Source organism: Panulirus ornatus, chromosome 1 (genome assembly GCF_036320965.1).
Source record: "Panulirus ornatus isolate Po-2019 chromosome 1, ASM3632096v1, whole genome shotgun sequence".
Classification (NCBI taxonomy): Eukaryota; Metazoa; Arthropoda; class Malacostraca; order Decapoda; family Palinuridae; genus Panulirus; species Panulirus ornatus.
This window is the reverse complement of record NC_092224.1, coordinates 64037002-64056606: the sequence shown is the minus strand read 5'-3', so window position 1 is coordinate 64056606 and position 19605 is coordinate 64037002. Positions and strand designations below refer to the sequence as shown.

At 44.1% G+C, this 19605-nt stretch overlaps 1 long non-coding RNA gene and 1 pseudogene across 1 annotated transcript in view; one reads left to right on the top strand and one right to left on the bottom strand.

Annotated features, from left to right (window-relative positions):
• The window catches only part of LOC139749174 (uncharacterized), a 346908-nt gene that overhangs the window by 130150 nt on the left and 197153 nt on the right, over positions 1-19605 (bottom strand). The gene's annotated exons all lie outside the window — the stretch shown is intronic.
• LOC139751289 (U2 spliceosomal RNA) lies at positions 14973-15092 on the top strand (annotated as a pseudogene).

Below are 19605 nucleotides of genomic sequence, written 5' to 3'. Positions count from 1 at the left end.
GAGGTTCCAGGAAGACTATCTTAGCCACCCTACTAGCTCAGGAGGTTCCAGGGAGGCTACCCTAGCCACTCTATTGGCTCAGAAGGTTCCAAGGACACTACCCTAGCCACCCTACCAGCCCAGGAGCTTCCAGGGAGATTACCTTAGCCCCCTACTCGCTCACGAGGTCCCAGGGAGACTATTCTAGCCACTTCTGGCTCAGAAGGTTTCAGGGAGAGAACCCTAGCAACCCTACTAGCTCAGGAGGTTCAAGGAGACTATTCTAGCCACCCTACAAGCTCAGGAGGTTCCAGGGAGAGAACCCTAGCCCCCAACTAGCTCAGGAGATTCCAGGGAGACTATTCTATCCACTCTACTGGCTCAGAAGGTTTCAGGGAGAGAACCCTAGGCACCTTACAAGCTCAGGAGGTCACAGGGGGAGAACCCTAACCACCCTACTAGCTCAAGAGGTTCCAGGGAGACTATCCTAGTCACCATACTAGTTCAGGAGGTTCTAGGGAGACTACCCTAGTCATCCTACTGCTTCAAGAGGTTCCCTATGGAGGCTAACCCAATTATCCAGGCGGAGGATCCCAGCGAATCCCCTGGGAGCCGCACTCAGCTCCCCTGCTGGATAATCCAGCTGGTAACAACGCTAATATTGACCCGTTAAAAGACGTGATGTGTCTCTTGGTTTGTGGATGATCTTAATGATGTTATCTAGTCCTGGGTGACGCGCTGGGGGACCCTCGCCGCTCACCAGCCAGCACACCAAGAACAAGAGTAGAAACGACGGAGGAGAAAGAAAAACGAGACGATTCAAGAAATCATTAAAGACATGAATGCTGGGGATTTTGCGATAAAACTTAAGAAAATGTAGACCGTGAAAAGAGCAACTGTATATGTATATCACACACACACACACACACACACATATATATATATATATATATATATATATATATATATATATATATATATATATATATATATATAAATATTCGCCATCTCCCGCGTTATCGAGGTAGCGTTAAGAACAGAGGATTGAGCCTTAGAGGGAATATCCTCACTTGGCCCCCTTTTCTGTTCCTTTATTTGGAAAAAGCAATTTAGAAGATAAGTAATATCTGGTTCAGAGATAAAATTTAGTGAAGAGAGAGAAAAGCTGACCCAGGCGAAGATACTGCAGTGATGTTTGTGAAGAACCACTGGGAGGATGTAGGAGAGCAAGGAGAGGGATGAGAGAGGGAAAGAGAGGGATAGGAGTGGGAAAGAGAGGGATGGGAGTGGGAAAAGACTTATAGGAGTGGGAAAGAGAGTCATGGGAGTGGGGAAAATGATTGATGGGGGTAGGAGAAAGACTAATGGAAGTGGTAGAGAGAGGGATGGGAGTGAGAGAATGAGGGATAGGAGAGGAAAACAAAATAAAAAGGTATAGGAAACGTCCATATGATTATACTTCGAAAAAAGAATATATATATATATATATATATATATATATATATATATATATATATATATATATATATATATATATATGCAGATGGTAATGGCAGGCTCAGGACTAGATAAAGGCAGGGAGCGGATGAACACAGAACTATAGACAAGGACCAAGTTGCTTCATCCGTAGAACAAAATACCAGCACAGAGCCAGTGGTGGCGAAGATGGCAAGAGGAAGGAAGGCAGAATGTGGTACCAACTCTCCAAGGAAGGAGTGGCGAATCTCAAGACGTGAACTTTCAACATGCATCAGCATAAGGCCACGGCCGTTTCGAACGTGCACCCTCCGCTGCTGCCTACGGGACACTGACCGTAATGCGGAGCGACCACGGTCATATACGTCTTCATGCAAAAGAAAAATCTAACAAAGCAGAGGCAAGAAAGTGGTAAAGACCGTCGCATACGGCTCATTTCGGCATCTTGAAAAACAAGCCAGCAGGACGCTGTCTGTGTCCTGGCCTTGTGACGTAGACACTGAACTCGAGCAGGACGTCCGCCTCCACTCCTCTGTGGCAGAACCATCAGCTGAGGTTACTTCTTAAAAGTGACATTTCACGATTTAATCCTATTACATCTTCAGTCCTATTACATCTTCTGGCGTTTCCTGATGGTTTTGTGAGCGTTGATGCGCCACGGTGTGGCCTGAGGACACCCTACACGACTCTAACGAGGTCAATTATGACCTCTAACAATCAAGGTCTCTGACAGCCAACCAGCTGTTAACGGGCAGTATCTACTCTCTCATTTTTTTGCGCCCATCGGTCTAGCTCCAGAGACAGACATCCTCTTCGAAGCAAAGATACGACATAAAGGAAGGGATAAAGTAAGGGAAGAAGGAAGAGGAGGGGGAGAAAAGAGAGCAGTTAGGAAAGGGAGGAGAAGAGAACAGTTAGGAGAGGGAGGAGGAAAAGAGAACAGTTAGGAGAGGGAGGAGAAGAAGAGAAGTTATTCATCGAGATGGCTAACCTTCCCTTTAACAACGGTCAGTTCACAGTTGTCAGGAGAGGCACTGATGAGGCAGACTGTTCCTGGCTTATTGGTTCTGGATGACATCACAACCGCCTCGTCGTCACTGCCAGACGTATGATATCACCTGTTAGTGGACACGTTTCGCTGTTATCTCATCAGTAAAGTATATAACTGATACTGATAGTACAAATACACTCATGTTTTGAGGTTACTTTCTAGTACTTACGGCGTTTACTTTACTGGGGCAAAGGAGCGAAACTTGACATCTACTCGGGGTTTATCGAGCACTTATCTACCTCTTCTGGTAGTTTATTGAAACACGCTCAAACATTCTGGTTTGACTATCATATATTTTTGTCTGAAATAATATCGGTATGTTCCACTCAACTCTCGTACATTCAGTAACTCTATCCTTGCTGAAATGCTATCACGTTCGATACGTTTTCCCTCATACTTCCAGCCTGTTGCCAGGCGTAGATCATCATACATCTTTCTCGTTTTCTTTCTGGGATATTTAGCTGCAGGTATTTCAGCCTTTCATGGCAGTTCATGTGTTCCATCCCCACGATTTAGCTCATGAAGGGTTTCTGAATTCTCTCTCCAATTTGCTTATGTCTGTGTTTTCCGTTGGTGACCAAATGGCAGTTCAGTATTTAATATTGCTTCTTCTGTATACATCAAACATTTGCATGAGTACTTTTGTCTCTTGCAGCGAGAGTTCTCAATATTAGACCTCTTAATGCAAGGCTCAGCAGAGCTGTCTTCGAGAGAGAGAGAGAGAGAGAGAGAGAGAGAGAGAGAGAGAGAGAGAGAGAGAGAGAGAGAGAGCAGCATGCTTGTGTTTAACTCAAACTCATTCTGTTCTATGGAGGGATGGATGATCAATGGCCAGTGTGGGAGCGAGAGAGGGTTACTACATTACCAAGTTACCCTCCTTCACTCAAGCCTGTGAGCTCACTCATCTCAGCCAGTAGAACCTGACCACACTCTCCTCACCCATGCTAGTGAGCTCACTCACCTCACCCATGCTAGTGCGCTCACTCTGCTCAACCAGCAGAACCTGACCACACTCTCCTCACCCATGCTAGTGAGCTCACTCATCTCAGCCAGTAGAACCTGACCACACTCCCCTCACCCATGCTAGTGAGCTCACTCTGCTCAACCAGGGTAGTAGGCAGCTCACTTAGCTTATGGTGCACAACGTACCTAAGCCACCTTCCTCACTCAGAGCAGCGGGTTCACTCGGCTCAGTTTTAACGTACTGAAGCCACAACCCTCCCCTGAACCAGTGTGCCGACGAGGCTCGGTCAACGGCAATTAGCGGCGTGTAGGGAACACAGGAGGGACACGGCGGGGATCCGGTGGGGTACAACAGGCGTAGGGCTCGTTTACACTGTGTCTCATTATACTTGACCTGCAGCCTGATGCTGGGCTGGTGGCAACAATGGTGGTGGTGTAGCGTGATGGTGGTAGTTGTTGTGATGGTGGAGCATGATCCTGGGATGGTGGTGGAGGAGTTGATGGTGGTAGGAATACTTGATGAAGTACATGGTAGAGTGACCACAGCGTCGTGCACGGAGCAACTGATTGAGGAAGGAGCTGCGTGGTTTCAGGCGAGGTAGACGTTCGGACCAAGTGTGAGAACACCTGGAGGATGACAGACTTACGTGTGTAATTCACATATTTGGAGGAAACGTATGGCAGGGATAACAGAGATGTTGTATGGACAGAGCTATGGATACATGGGGTAAATTCATTGTTATCAAATGCTTTGGGTTTTTACCAGGAGAGTATTGCATGAGTGCGAGTGGAAAGAAAGAAGGATTTTTGGTAACTGCAAGTCTTCATCAAGGATGTTCAACGTTGCAAAGGCTATCTAATCTCTGGGTTTTAGGAAGGCAAATGTGATAGGTTTATGATGAGGAGCGAGTGTGCAGTATGCCAAAAATTGGAAGTGGGGACAAGGGAAGACCCTAAGTTAAAGTGATTGTTATTTGTAGATGACGCGGCTCTGGTGGTAAGCTTCAGCGGCTGTTGACTCTTTCAGAGATCATGGAAAAGAGAAAATACGAATGTTGATAGGAATAAGATGAAGAATGATGTTCAAGAGACGGATGAGATAGGGGGAACAGGGGATTTGCATCTGGAGTGTGGAGGGAAAGTTCAATGTCCTCTCGAGTAAATATAGGTACTATCAAAATTATCTGGACTCTTGACGGATTTATATGGCTGTAAGGCGGGAGTTAAGGAACGTTAAGCACCACTACTGAAGAAGTTATGCGAATGTGTACGAGTGTAGGGAAGCGAGCTGCTGGGTGATGTGGGTAAATATAAAAGTGAATCACGAGAGATGGGTGGTTATTATTGTTTAAGGACCTGGGTACGAGAAGAATGTTTTGGGAGCAGCTGGATGAGTGTCAGCAGTTTTGATGCGAGAGAACGAGTATAACTTGATGGGTGATTTGAACGCGAAAGTGAGTAATGTGGAGGTTGAGAATATATTTGGGGACGTGAGGCATTCATTAAGGTCAATGGAAGAAGCGAACAGCTTTTGTAGTTGTGTTGAAAATGGATTTGGTGACGGGGTACGTGGTTTAAAAAGACGGTAAGGGGGCCTTACCGGATTATGTACTGATAGAGAAGCGTGCAAAAGAAAAACTCTTTATTGAGAGAGTTGAGAGGGGGCAGGTGGTGGGATGTCTGATCATTTCCTGGTGGGAGCAAGATGAAGATCTGTAAAGGCTTTCGGAAAAGAGGGAATGATGTCGGTGAGAAGAGGTGGTGAAAGTAAGTGAGCATGGAAAAGAGACTTGTGCCAAGATAGACCTGAGATACTGAGTGTGGAATGGCAACAGTTGAGAGCAAATGAAAGCACGTAAGTGGGTGAGGAATCGGAGGTGCTTGAGGAGTCAGACTGGCACAATGATTAAACAGAGTCTCATGATAAAACCTCTAGCTTCAAAGGAGTCCATCTTAACCATTCACCAAGATTACAAGATTATACATGTCGTACGAAAGCGAACTAAAGAATACTTATTATAGTAAACGTTATCTACACACACACACACACACTCGTGATGTCTTGGGAAAACACACCGAGAAAGATGAAAGCATCATATCACTATACCAGGTTCTCATAGAGATTTCCCCTGGAGGCCTTATCGTGGTTGGCCAGGATTGAAAATCAACGAGCGTTATAACTTTCCACTGGAAAAGACTCAGCCCACACTCCTCAGGCTCACATAAACTACCCAGACCTAATTAGAGTGATGCTGTAGTGGATGTCCAAAGCCTGGAAATGGTACGACAACTGAGCAGCAGAAATAAGTGTCCCAGCCACAACCTACGTTCAGTGGTTTGTACCTTCTTCCTAGCTACCTAGAATTTGCCAGTTACTCCCACTCACTGCCTCCCTCACATTGATTACGAGTCTTGTCCTCGCCACAGGGAATGAACAGTTCCATTCTAACTAGCGTGAACATCAGCGAGATCAAGAGAGTCTACATATAATCCTTCACTTTCATACTATACGAGTCTTCATCATCATCCTATATATACGCCCTACCTTTCATACAAGTCTTCTTCATATCATATATAAGCTTTCAATTTCATACTATACACGTCTTCATCCTTAAGAAATTCAACAGGAATAACATCCACTACAGCCGCTTTGCCGCACTTCGTCTCACGAAACGCTATCACCACCTCTTCTCCTTTCATCAAACCACTCACCATGACTCTCTCAATTTCGCGTACATCCATGCCCAAAACATCCTATATTTGTTATCCTATCATCACACACATTTAGAAATCCTTCAAAATATTCTCTCTCTATCTCTTTACCCCATTTCTGCATGTTTGTTCTCTTGTTTTTCTCACACTGTTAACATCCTTTGAAACATTTTCTTATTCTCTTAAGTGTCCTGATATTCGCTCATCCTTACTCTCATTTGCCCTCTTTTTCAGCCCCTGCACCTTCATCTTGATCTTTACCGTTTTCGCATGTACATTACCCAATCACCTGGATTCCTTCCCTGCAAAAAGCGCCTATAAGCCTTCTCCATCCTACCACGCACTACCCTTTCTAACTAGTCCTCTTTCCACCTTCCGCATGCTACATACTTCTCTCGCGCATGTAAACAGTGCTTCTCATTCCTCATTACCTATACTTATACCTAATATCATCACCACACCCTGTCGCTATCCAAGCAGCACTGCCTCACATAAGAACATTATCTCATCCAAAAAAGAACGTTTGCATTATCACAGACGTCTACCCTCACTCTTTTACCCATGATTATTTATATATATATATATATATATATATATATATATATATATATATATATATATATATATATATATAGCAAAGGCAAAGGGGATAAAGGTGAGTGCTCAAATTACAGAGGTATAAGTTTGTTGAGGGTTGCGAGGCGTGGACTATAGATAGAGTTGTGCGGAGGAGGGTGGATGTGTTGGAAATGAGATGTTTGAGGACAATATGTCGTGTGAGGTGGTTTGATCGAGTAAGTAATGAAAGGGTAAGAGAGATGTGTGGTAATAAAAAAGAGTGTAGTTGAGAGAGCAGAAGAGGGTGTTTTGAAATGGTTTGGTCACATGGAGAGAATGAGTGAGGAAAGATTGACTAAGAGGATATATGTGTCAGAGGTGGAGGGAACGAGGAGAAGTGGGAGACCAAATTGGATGTGGAAAGATGGAGCGAAAAAGATTTTGAGCGATCGGGGCCTGAACATGGAGGGTGAAAAGCGTGCAAGGAATAGAGTGAATTGGAACGATGTGGTATACCAGGGTCGACGTGCTGTCATTGGATCGAACCAGGGGATGTGAAGCGTCTGGGGTAAACCGTGGAAAGTTTTGTGGGGCCTGGATGTGGAAAGGAAGCTGGTGGTTTTGGTGCATTATACATGACAGCTAGAGACTGAGTGTGAACGAATGTGGCCTTTATTGTCTTTTCCTAGCGCTAACTCGCGCGCATGCGGGGGGAGGGGGTTGTCATTCCATGTGTGGCAGGGTAGCGACGAGAATGAATAAAGGCAGCAAATATGAACTATGTAACATACATGTGTGTATATGTATATGTCTGTGTATGTATATATATGTATACGTTGAAATGTGTAGGTATGTATATGTGCGTGTGTGGACGTGTATGTATATACATATGAGTGTGGGTGGGCTGGGCCATTCTTTCGTCTGTTTCCTTGCGCTACCTCGCTGACGCGGGAGACAGTGACAGAGTATAATAAATAGAATAAATAATATGTATATAATGCACATAGTGAAAATACGCCAAGTCTTGCAGCTGAATAAATATTGGTTTTAAAAGCTGCTTGTTTATGAGAATGGGATAACTTTACGGTTTGCATAATCTACAAGACTCTAGGTTAACACATAAAAGTTGGCAAGATTTTCTAACTTGCTGCCAGACTTAACTGAATTTTAGTTTAGTCATTAAATGAAGCAGACGACAGATGAAGGTTTTAGTCAGCATATTCATTTTCAGGGTTGGGGGAGAATTATGGAAGAATGAATTTCGAAAACAAATAGCATTCAAATCATCAACAAAAGAATCACAACAAACCCTAACATTAAGGAAAAGTCAAATATGAATTAATTCATGATAACCACTGAGCCGAACCACAGTACAGTCTCAACAAAGAACCATCTCGCTTCAGAGGAGTCCAATAGGTCCTGGCTAATGAGAGCACCGCAGCCTTGGTCCTGCAGCAGAACCTGGAAAAGGAGCTCTGGTGTAACACATAGATCCTTCCAGGAAGGGGAAGAGGGGTCTTAAGATAATTTCAAATATATATATATATATATATATATATATATATATATATATATATATATATATATATATATATATAATCTCTAGATCACCGCTAATAACAGTGGAATATATATTTGTCATAATGTTTAGAAATTACTTTTTGTGTCCCAGGAGCACACATCTAATATCCAGCCTGTCACCAGGGGCGACAGGTTACAACGATCGTTCGATAGAAAGTCGATTAATGATTACGTGAGAGTCAGGTAAGGCGGTGCGCCACGACCAACCAAGACCTCGTGTGTCTCAGACCGATACGGGGGGAGAAAGGGGCTAACTTATAAAAGGCGTTCGAGCTGAGGGAAACACACACTTGGTAAACGGCCACTTCCCTTGGGGACTCTTGCTTTATGGACGACAAGGGATTCTGAGTGAGGCGTGAGCTACACGGGAGGCAGGGGCAGTGAGGGGCTCGGCTCGTAATGATCCTGGTCGTGTTATGTTAACAAAGAGACTCTTCACCATTCGCTTAGGGTAATTCATGTAATGTACTGGCCGTATTTACAAGATATTCCCTCTCGTTCAGTGTCTTTATCTTCGGTCCTAAAGAGGATTTGTATCTATGGTTTCATCATGGTCTTTAACGAGAGACATCCATGATTTTCTAGAATGTTTCAACTGACTTAAAGGCACAGCCGCCTCCAGCTCCAGCCGGGACAGTCAACGTTGTCAATCCTCTCTCTCTCTCTCTCTCTCTCTCTCTCTCTCTCTCTCTCTCTCTCTCTCTCTCCGTGAGGTGTGAACCCAGGCGGCATCGACTCGTTGCTTCGAAGCTTTCATCAATGACCTGGGGTGAGGGAGCGAGAGTGTGAGAGGGTGACAAGGGAACAAGGTGAGGAAGGAGGGGTGGAAGAGGGTGAGGGAGGAGCAAGCTGATCGGTGCCACCTACACACAAAGCAATATTCGACGAAGCAAACGTAGAAATAAGCAGCACTAAGCAAAAATTGTGAGAGTGATGTTAACCGCAAATCAGGACGGTACTGGCAGCTTGTGCTAGAGGTCTGAGTTCTTCCCTGACAATGCCACTTCCTCCCTGATGAGCACAGAGGCACACAATGCACTCAACAGTTCAAGTCCTTCCCGCCATCCACAGAAGAAGCAAATGTCACCAACTCGAGGACGACTATCACACCTGCTGGAGGTGTTGTAAGGTGCAGCTCTTACGATCTATGTAGTACGTAAACGATGCATTTAAACAGTTACCTAACCATGCTGTTCTCAGTATAATGACCCAGGAAGGTGTCAAACATTCTTAAGTACACTGAACATGAAAAAGGAATATCATTTTGCTGCTCATCACCCGTTCCTTGTAATGTTTCACAGTTGACACACCGTAACAACAGGATGGTGTTGGCAATAGTGTAGCGGTGTGTATAATGAGTTGCCGTGTAAGGTCAAGAGAAGAAGTGGGGGTCATCTCCACACAGGTGCGGTGAGTAACCAATATCTATGGAAATGAATAGAGTATATGGTGGTGTTCGTGGTGTGGGTCTGGATGAAGAGATAAGTTATCGTATCCTGTCCGCTGCTTCACGTAGACATATAACCTGTGGTCCTTGTTAGCTTTCTGCACCACCCAGAACATGAGAATGTTTACCACTGTATGTTGAGGAACGTGATTCATACGAGATTAACTTATGATGTTACAGATGTGTTGGGCTTCATACGAGATCATGAACTCGTATGGCTGAAGAAAAACGTAATAAAATGGTCAACTGGGCATGTATAACAATATGTCGGCTGGCCAGATCATGGAGAGTGTATCAGTATCCTATTATCATCTGTATTGTTAGTAGCCTGAGTTACTATGATGGGTTTACTCGTACGTTACTTCGAAGCTCATAACCAAGTCGAAGTAACGTAAAAGAGCTCCTTGTAATCTTATCAACTCATGCCAAGCTCGATGTCTGCATGAATCAGTCATGACGACTCCCAGCTAACATGTGACCCATCCCGCCCACAGTGGCCACCACCACAACCTCACTCCCACCACACTCACGCCTCACTCCCACCACACTCAAGCCTTACTCCCACCACACTCAGGCCACACTCCCACCACACTCACGCCTCACTCCCACCACACTCACGCCTTACTCCTCCCCCCACACTCAGGCCACACTCCCACCACACTCACGCCTCACTCCCACCACACTCAGGCCACACTCCCACCACACTCAGGCCACACTCCCACCACACTCACGCCTCACTCCCACCACACTCACGCCTTACTCCCCCCACACTCAGGCCACACTCCCACCACACTCACGCCTCACTCCCACCACACTCACGCCTTACTCCCACCACACTCACGCCTCCCCCCCCCCCCCACACTCAGGCCACACTCCCACCACACTCACGCCTCCCCCCCCCCCACACTCAGGCCACACTCCCACCACACTCACGCCTCCCCCCCCCCCACCACACTCAGGCCACACACCCACCACACTCACGCCTCACTCCCACCACACTCACGCCTTACTCCCACCACACTCAGGCCACACTCCCACCACACTCACGCCTCCCCCCCCCCCCACACTCAGGCCACACTCCCACCACACTCACGCCTCATTCCCACCACACTCAGGCCACACTCCCACCACACTCACGCCTCATTCCCACCACACTCAGGCCACACTCCCACCACACTCACGCCTCATTCCCACCACACTCAGGCCACACTCCTACCACACTCACGCCACACTCCCACCTCACTCAGGCCACACTCCATGAGAAAGCCAACCACTGGCCTGATATTTCGTAACGTCTTACATTATGCTGTGCTGCTTACTCCCTGCCTCCCCATCACATGTTCAACATTACAGGAAACCTATGAAGTTGTCGTAATGAATATAACATCTGTGACAAATGTATAACCATGTATGAACACTCATCCATACAGGGTGCAGTTATCCATACAGGGTGCAGTCATACATACAAGGTGTAGTCATCCATACAGGGTGCAGTTATATATACAGGGTGCAGTCATACATACAGGGTGTAGTCATCCATACAGGGTGAAGTCATACATACAGGGTGCAGTCATACATACAGGGTGCAGTCATACATACAGGGTACAGTTATCCATACAGAGTGCAGTCATACATACAGGGTGCAGTCATACATACAGGGTACAGTTATCCATACAGGGTGCAGTCATACATGCAGGATGTAGTCATCCATACAGGGTGCAGTCATACATACAGGGTGCAGTCATACATACAGGGTGCAGTTATACATACAGGGTGGAGTCATACATACAGGGTGTAGTCCATACAGGGTCCAGTTATACATACTGTAGGATTTCTAACAGAAAACTTTAGGAAATAATTTTTCTGTGGTGTTGTATGGATTATTTATCAGTTAAGTATCCTTATACATCTATGATAATTACATGTCACAGTGAGTCTTCAACAGGACGAGCCTGAAGACAGAAATACATGAAGCATTTAATGCGTTACATCTGGACAATGAGCCACAGAGCAGAGTACTGGGGTGGTGGCGTACAGGGTAGCGAGTAGGAGAAGTGAAGTGATGCTCTCAGAAACAGACATTCTGCACGAGTCACTATATAACCCCGTCACTAATGTTATCTTGATGCGTTTGTTCAGTCGTCTTCACTCCACTGCTTCAAGCTCGCATCATCAGAGGCTGGGGCCCCACACCTCATGCTTCACTGTCCTCAACCCTCACGCTACGTTCTCCTTCCTACCACCCTCACCCTTTCTCCACCAACCCCCCTCCCATGGTGATCCCACCCACGGCAGTTACATCAGTTACTGAGTATTATCATTCATCATTAGTCTTTACTCGAAAATACTTTGATTTAAGAATTTTCATTTTGGCTACATGGGTCAAGGTAACACCGACACCCCCACTGTCAGTGTATCACTGGTGTCATGGGATGACTAGCGTGGTCTTACTGCCCCTGAGCTCAGAGAACGCCTCTGTTTACCCAGGTTTGGCTTCGAACTCACGAGATGATACTCTCAGCTTCACATGCTTCGGAAAAGAGAGAGATTATATATTGCACAAATTTGTTGTTAGTTTATTGAAACCGAAGTTAACATCACGTGTAGACATAGGGTGACGATACTAGTAACGACCTCGACATATCGAGCAGAGCTCCGGACAATGAAAGCTTTGATGTAGCTTGAAATGAAAGCTTCGAAGTAGCGAGTCGATCCTGCCTGGGGTCACACTTCACGGAAGGAGAGGTCTGACAACGCTGACTAGCTGTTGTACAACACTGTATCTAGTCGTTCCAACAATGTACCATAAAGGTATGGTAATGGCTGCTGTTGTTGGTGGGAGGTGAGAATCAGAAAGCATTCTAAAGAAAACGGATAAGCTGAAAGACAAACTCAAGCAAAATGAAACAGGGGAAAGTAGAGACCTTGTGGGGTGACCAGCCAGCTAGGGCAGTGTTATCTTATGTTTTCTTAATGTCGGTATATATATATATATATATATATATATATATATATATATATATATATATATATATATATATATATATATATATATTATTTTTTTTTTATTATACTTTGTCGCTGTCTCCCGCGTTTGCGAGGTAGCGCAAGGAAACAGACGAAAGAAATGGCCCCCCCCCCCCCCATACACATGTATATACATACGTCCACACACGCAAATATACATACCTACACAGCTTTCCATGGTTTACCCCAGACGCTTCACATGCCTTGATTCAATCCACTGACAGCACGTCAACCCCGGTATACCACATCGCTCCAATTCACTCTATTCCTTGCCCTCCTTTCACCCTCCTGCATGTTCAGGCCCCGATCACAAAAAATCTTTTTCACTCCATCTTTCCACCTCCAATTTGGTCTCCCTCTTCTCCTCGTTCCCTCCACCTCCGACACATATATCCTCTTGGTCAATCTTTCCTCACTCATTCTCTCCATGTGACCAAACCATTTCAAAACACCCTCTTCTGCTCTCTCAACCACACTCTTTTTGTTACCACACATCTCTCTTACCCTATTATTACTTACTTGATCAAACCACCTCACACCACATATTGTCCTCAAACATCTCATTTCCAGCACATCCACCCTCCTGCGCTCAACTCTATCCATAGCCCACGCCACGCAGCCATACAATATTGTTGGAACCACTATTCCTTTAAACATACCCATTTTTGCTTTCTGAGATAATGTCCTCGACTTCCACACATTCTCCAGTTTTTCTCCATTCAAACTTACCTCCCAATTGACTTGACCCTCAACCCTACTGTACCTAATAACCTCGCTCTTATTCACATTTACTCTCCACTTTCTTCTTTCACACACTTTCCCAAACTCAGTCACCAGCTGCTGCAGTTTCTCACATGAATCAGCCACCAGCGCTGTATCATCACCGAACAACAACTGACTCACTTCCCAACCTCTCTCATCCACAACAGACTGCATACTTGCCCCTCTTTCCAAAACTCTTGCATTCACCTAACAACCCTATCCATAAAAAAATCAATCAACCATAGAGGCATCACACACCCCTGCCGCAAACCTACATTTACTGAGAACCAATCACTTTCCTCTCTTCTTACACGTACACATGCCTTACATCCTCGATAAAAACTTTTCACTGCTTCTAACAACTTGCCTCCCACACCATATATTCTTAATACCTTCAGCAGAGCATCTCTATGAACTCTATCATATGCCTTCTCCAGATCCATAAATGCTACATAAAAATCCATTTGCTTTTAGAAAAGTATATATATATATATATATATATATATATATATATATATATATATACTTTCTACTTTTATAAACTACCACATTGAAAGCATCGGTTTTGTACCACCAACATTAATACCTTTGGGAGCTGAAAGTTCTTAGCGTAACGCTGGGTTGTAAGCCAGCACACAGCCACGTAGTCAGCTTGGGTACTAAAAAGTTAAGATAAGAGGATTTCCGAGTGAGAAGAAACTTCATAACAGTTTTCCCTAAACTTCATAACAGTTTTCCTTAAGGACAAGGGCAGGGTGTGTGTGCGTGTGTATGTGTGTGTGTGTGTGTGTGTGTGTGTGGAACAGAGCTGAGTGAGGTTTGACGTGGTGTGAGTTACACCTGTATGTCGCAGATACACTCACACTCATCGACGTGAGTCTGATGGGTAGGGGCGGTTGCCTCACATATTCACCAGTGGTGAGTCTGGGCACCCGTATCACCCTTACACACTCTCCAGTAGTGAGTGCGTGGGTTAGGGGGCCTATATCACCCTCACACACTCACCAGTAGCGAGTGTGTGGGTTAGGGCGCCAATATCACCCTCACATACTCTCCAGAAGCGAGGGTGTGTGCTGGGGCGCCTTTATCACCCTTACATACTAACCAGCGACAGAATCATCACTTTCATATCCTTCCAGCTTCTAACCTAACCAGATGACCTTCATCACACGAAAGTGCTGATAATTAAGTAATTAATTCTTTCAATTATGAAACCCCAGGATCCCCCATGTACGAAGCCCCTGCAGCTTCAAGGGTGCGCTACATTCAGTAGCAGGAAAATGATGGGACTCATTCTAAAGTAAAAAGATCCTTGAAATCGTTCTCATTCCCATCCGCTGACGATGATAGGCCTTGTCGAAGGTGACTTTTCACTCACAACGCAAGAACATACAGGTGAAGTCCAGTAACGGCAATATATATTCTCGGCCTTTTGGCTAAGATCAAAGCGTAGTATATATATATATATATATATATATATATATATATATATATCATACAAACTTCCAACAGCCAGGATCGAACCCGGGACCCCTGTACAACAGACGAGAGCGCTACCGCTAGACTATGATCGTCCCTAATAGGGAAAAGACTATTCGAAAACTATGTACTCGAATAATCTTCGTCTCACGTTGGTGAACACCGGGGTCTACACCGGTCATTTCCCATCAGGCTCACACAGCCAGTAGACAGCATTTTACCGAATCTCAATGTACAACGCGGGGGTATATGAATACGAATAAAGTGCATATGAACGCACACCTTCATAGAACATACAAACCTCCAACAGCCAGGATCGAACCCGAGACCACTGTGCGATCATAGCCTAGCGGTAGCGCTTCCGCCTGTTGCACAGGGGTCCCGGGTTCGATCCTAGCTGTTGGAGGTTTGTATGTTCTATGAAGGTGCGCGTTCAAAACCACTTTATATATATATATATATATATATATATATATATATATATATATATATATTGTAGAGATTTTCAGGACAGGAGGAAACTATATCGGTGACACCAGAGTGGCGGAAGTATGCGACTCTGGGAAAGAGACTTGTGTGAAGAAGTACCAGGAAAGATTAAGTGTAGAATGGCAAATGGTGAAAGTAAATGAAGCGAGGGAAGTGGGTGAGAAAAGGGAGGTGTTCAGGGAAGCGGTGACGGCCTGTGCAAGAGAGGCATGTAGCATGCGAAAGGTTGGTGTGTGTGTGTGTGCATTATAGACAGACAGATTGATAGACAGACAAGTATACAGAAATAGATAAATAGATAACAACAATGAAGTACGTGTAATATTGTTTTCATTTCTCAGTACATAAATATACGCAGTTCTTTTAGGAAAAAAGAGGGAGGTAAACGTAAAGAAAAAGAACAAGGCTTTCTACCTCCCAGGATGTCTTTTGTGGTTTCAAATACCACACTCTTATATCCTGATCCCACAGAGTTGTATGTACTCCACACAGTCGGTTTGGCCCTCAAAGCCTCCGGGGAGGGACTAATGACACTGGTGAGGTGAGTGGGTATTATATTCAGGTGCACAGAAGCTTCTGAATAAATCTTTGGTCCCATACGTTTCCCTCACAAGATGAGAAAGATAGATAGATAGATAGATAGATAGATAGGTAAACAGACTGATAGGCAGACAGATAGATAGAGAGACAGATAGATAGAGAGACAGATAGATAGAGAGACAGAGAGAGAATTTTTCATTATATACCAGAGTGATACCTTCGACCAAGGTGAATGTGTAGCCTAGCCGTAGCTATACACATCACACGACTTATCAAACGACACACGTACGTACGTCGTACCCCAGCAGGTGTTGTGCGTAGGCTGTCCTCAGTATGGGTGAGGAGGCCAAACCATTCATCATCATCCAGGGACAACGTTGCTGCTTATGTCAGGGAACCCGGTCGTCTCCGCGCCACTCACGACTGACGCCTACACTGCCCGTAACGTTTCACAAAAAGCGAGTTTCATTAATTTCATTAATCCCAGGTTTTGAATAGATTCTGGTCTTCAAAAAAAAAATTGGTAATTACACGTTTCTTTTTATGTTGAGTGCGATTTGTCTAAATTTACGTTAAAATATGTGAAAAGTTACAAATGAAGTAGCGTGCATCCGAAAACAAGCTTAGATCGTTGACTTGGGCGACATGATATATATATACCTTAGACTTACTAATACATTACTTCATACTCGCTTTACTCGTTAGCATTATCAATTGACCTAACATATATATATCTGAGGGAGAAATCTGAGGCAGTAAATAGGTTTTGTTTCATGTCACCTGGTAATTATCTGAAATACAACGATGTTATTCGGACATGATGCACTGAGCCAATCATCACCAACCTATTAAGTGCATCTTCGTATACAACACTAAGTGGAAAAAGTATTCATGTAATGCTTTACTTCGACTGCGTTGAACGATGACGTTGCTATGCACTTTCCTATTTTTTTTTATATAAACAATTTTTGAAAGAAATGTTTTTGTTTTGTACAGTGTCCCTTGATATACCATTACGTTTTCTCTAACAGATTCGAAGAATGTTATAAATCTTCAATTCTTTTATTATGTCACTGACATTATTTTGTTATACAAGTTATTATCAAAGAAGTGTAAAAAACACAGTTATTACTTTTCTGTATAAAGAAGTTACTTATTTTAATACAATATTTTTGGGAGCCGGAGCTAACGAAACTCAGGTTCTCTCTCTCTCTCTCTCTCTCTCTCTCTCTCTCTCTCTCTTAGTTTGCTAAACGTGGGCACTGGTCTCTCTGAATAATCAGGTTGTATTTGCCCTTATTGTTGTCGTGTGTCCTTGATTAATTGTCATATCGAAGAATGAGGGTATAGGCGTTATCTATAGAAGGAAGGAAGGCAGCATTTATAAGTAGATGTAAATTTTACACAGCGTCTATCTTGTGTTCAGATCATAATCTGTATTCTGTCATTTCTTGCAATATATTGTGTTGTTGATTGTTTCAAGTGTATTAGTGATCCTGACCTATATTTATCATTGAAATGTGATAGGTAAAAAGTCGGGTTTAGCCGTAGTACATGTGTTGGTGTGAGAGCTAGCTCAAGCTTGACCTTTGGTTAAACCCACGTACCAGGGAAAGGAAAAATCCCCGCTGCCATAGCTCGAGCCATCACTGCTCCACACAAACCCCAACATCACGTTAAGGTCCATGTAGATCGGGGGTTATGTACTGAGGGGTCGAGACCCACCTTAAGTTGAAGGCGGTTGGGAACATGGCAATGTCAAAAGAGCAAAGATGAGACCAGACACGAAGAGAAGCCAAAATTGTGGACATTACCCAGAACAAGAATTTCATTGGTAACATAAGCTGGGATATGAAGTTCAGCAGCCACAAATGAGAACAGTGTGGTGGAAGGTTCTACGAACTTTGACACTGGTGTAGAAAGAGGTGTATCTCAACTCTCAAATTCAATGGGAAGGTTGAGAAAGAGGAAAGTGTGGCACAGTCAAAGATATCGAAAAGCACAGCTTAGCGATGCGCTCTGACGAAGATGCAGGCGAAAATCCAGGCAACCAGCAGTTATAAGGTTGTGGAAAGCAAGCAATAAGTAAAACGAAATAAGACAAGAGAGTGGGGAATTCTGGAAAGACTATTGTGGACAAAGCAAAGGAGAAACTAAAACTTTTCCATAAATTCACTGAGAGTAAATTGTCAGCTACAGAGCAGCTAATCATACCATGTGATTCATGAGTTAAAATTGTAAAGGATTATGTAGAGATATTGCAGGGAACTAGATGGAAAATTCAAAAGTGTTTTCACAGTGAAAGAGACAGTACCTCTAACACAACTGAGATGGAAAAGGGACAAGGTATTGAAAATCAATCAAAACGTAAATAAAATACTAAATGGTCTTGACCGTAATAAAGGCGAATGGTTCCTGATAAAGTTTCACCAAATATTCTGAAGATGTGAGCAGACAAACTTGACAAACCGCTTGAAACATTGCTCAAGATCTCGCTGGAATCGGGTAAAGTGCCGAGCGAATGGAAGACGGCAAAAGGCATATGTAAGTATATGTGAAAAAAATGAGCGAGAAAGGGAGCGCTAAACTACAAACAGACTTCGGCCAGTAAGGTACGAGAAGAGATACCCAGAAAGTAAATGCATGAGTTCGCAGAGGAGAAACAACCTGAGAAAACATGGTTCCAGGAGATGGTGGTCATAGTAAGCCAAATTCTCAACGATTTCGACAAGAGAACGAGACCCGTTGTGGACAGGCTGGGTGGAATGTCTGCGTCTCGGACCACACAAAGCTTTTCACACTATGTCACACAGGAGGCTGATGAAGATGTCTTCAGGCAGGAGTGTGAGGAAGACGTTCTCGATGAACAGATGATTATCTTACTGGAGGGGAACAAAGGCCGAACGTCGGAGGAACCACCTCAAAATGAGCCGAAATCATCACTGGCGTGCCGCAAGGTTGTGTGTACACAACTACTCTCCTTGATTTGATGGATGTCCAGTCAGAAGGGTCGGACTTCGACCTGGACATGTTTGCGGATGATGCCAAGGTAATGAGAATGCTACAAAACTAAAAGGGTTACATCAACTACACAAGGAGAACTAGAAATTCAACCTGAGTAAATGTAGAGTAGCCAGGATAGGACACGTCGGTGAAAGGAAGCCGTGTTATGAATGTTACCTGCAGAAATCTATGAGTGCGTGGGACTTGTGCGTTGACATGGTCCGTAGTTTGTAGTCTGAGTTCCAAGTTAAGGAGAACAGTAAAGGAGACAACCTATCCACTATAATAACATTCAAGGTATATGAGGTAAGGAAATATTCAGCGAGCTGTTCCCATCCTACGCGAGGCCAAGAACTAGAATAAGCTCCTTAAGTTTAGGTCACCGCACTTACAGGAGCATAAGAAAACAAGAAAATATGGTATCACAGTTAAGAGAAACGAGATACAGGGAAAGCCTAAGAAGCCTAAAATCCGCCTAACAAGGAAGAGAAAAGAGTAGGGGAAGATCTATCACAACTTTTAAATTTCTCCATCAGTT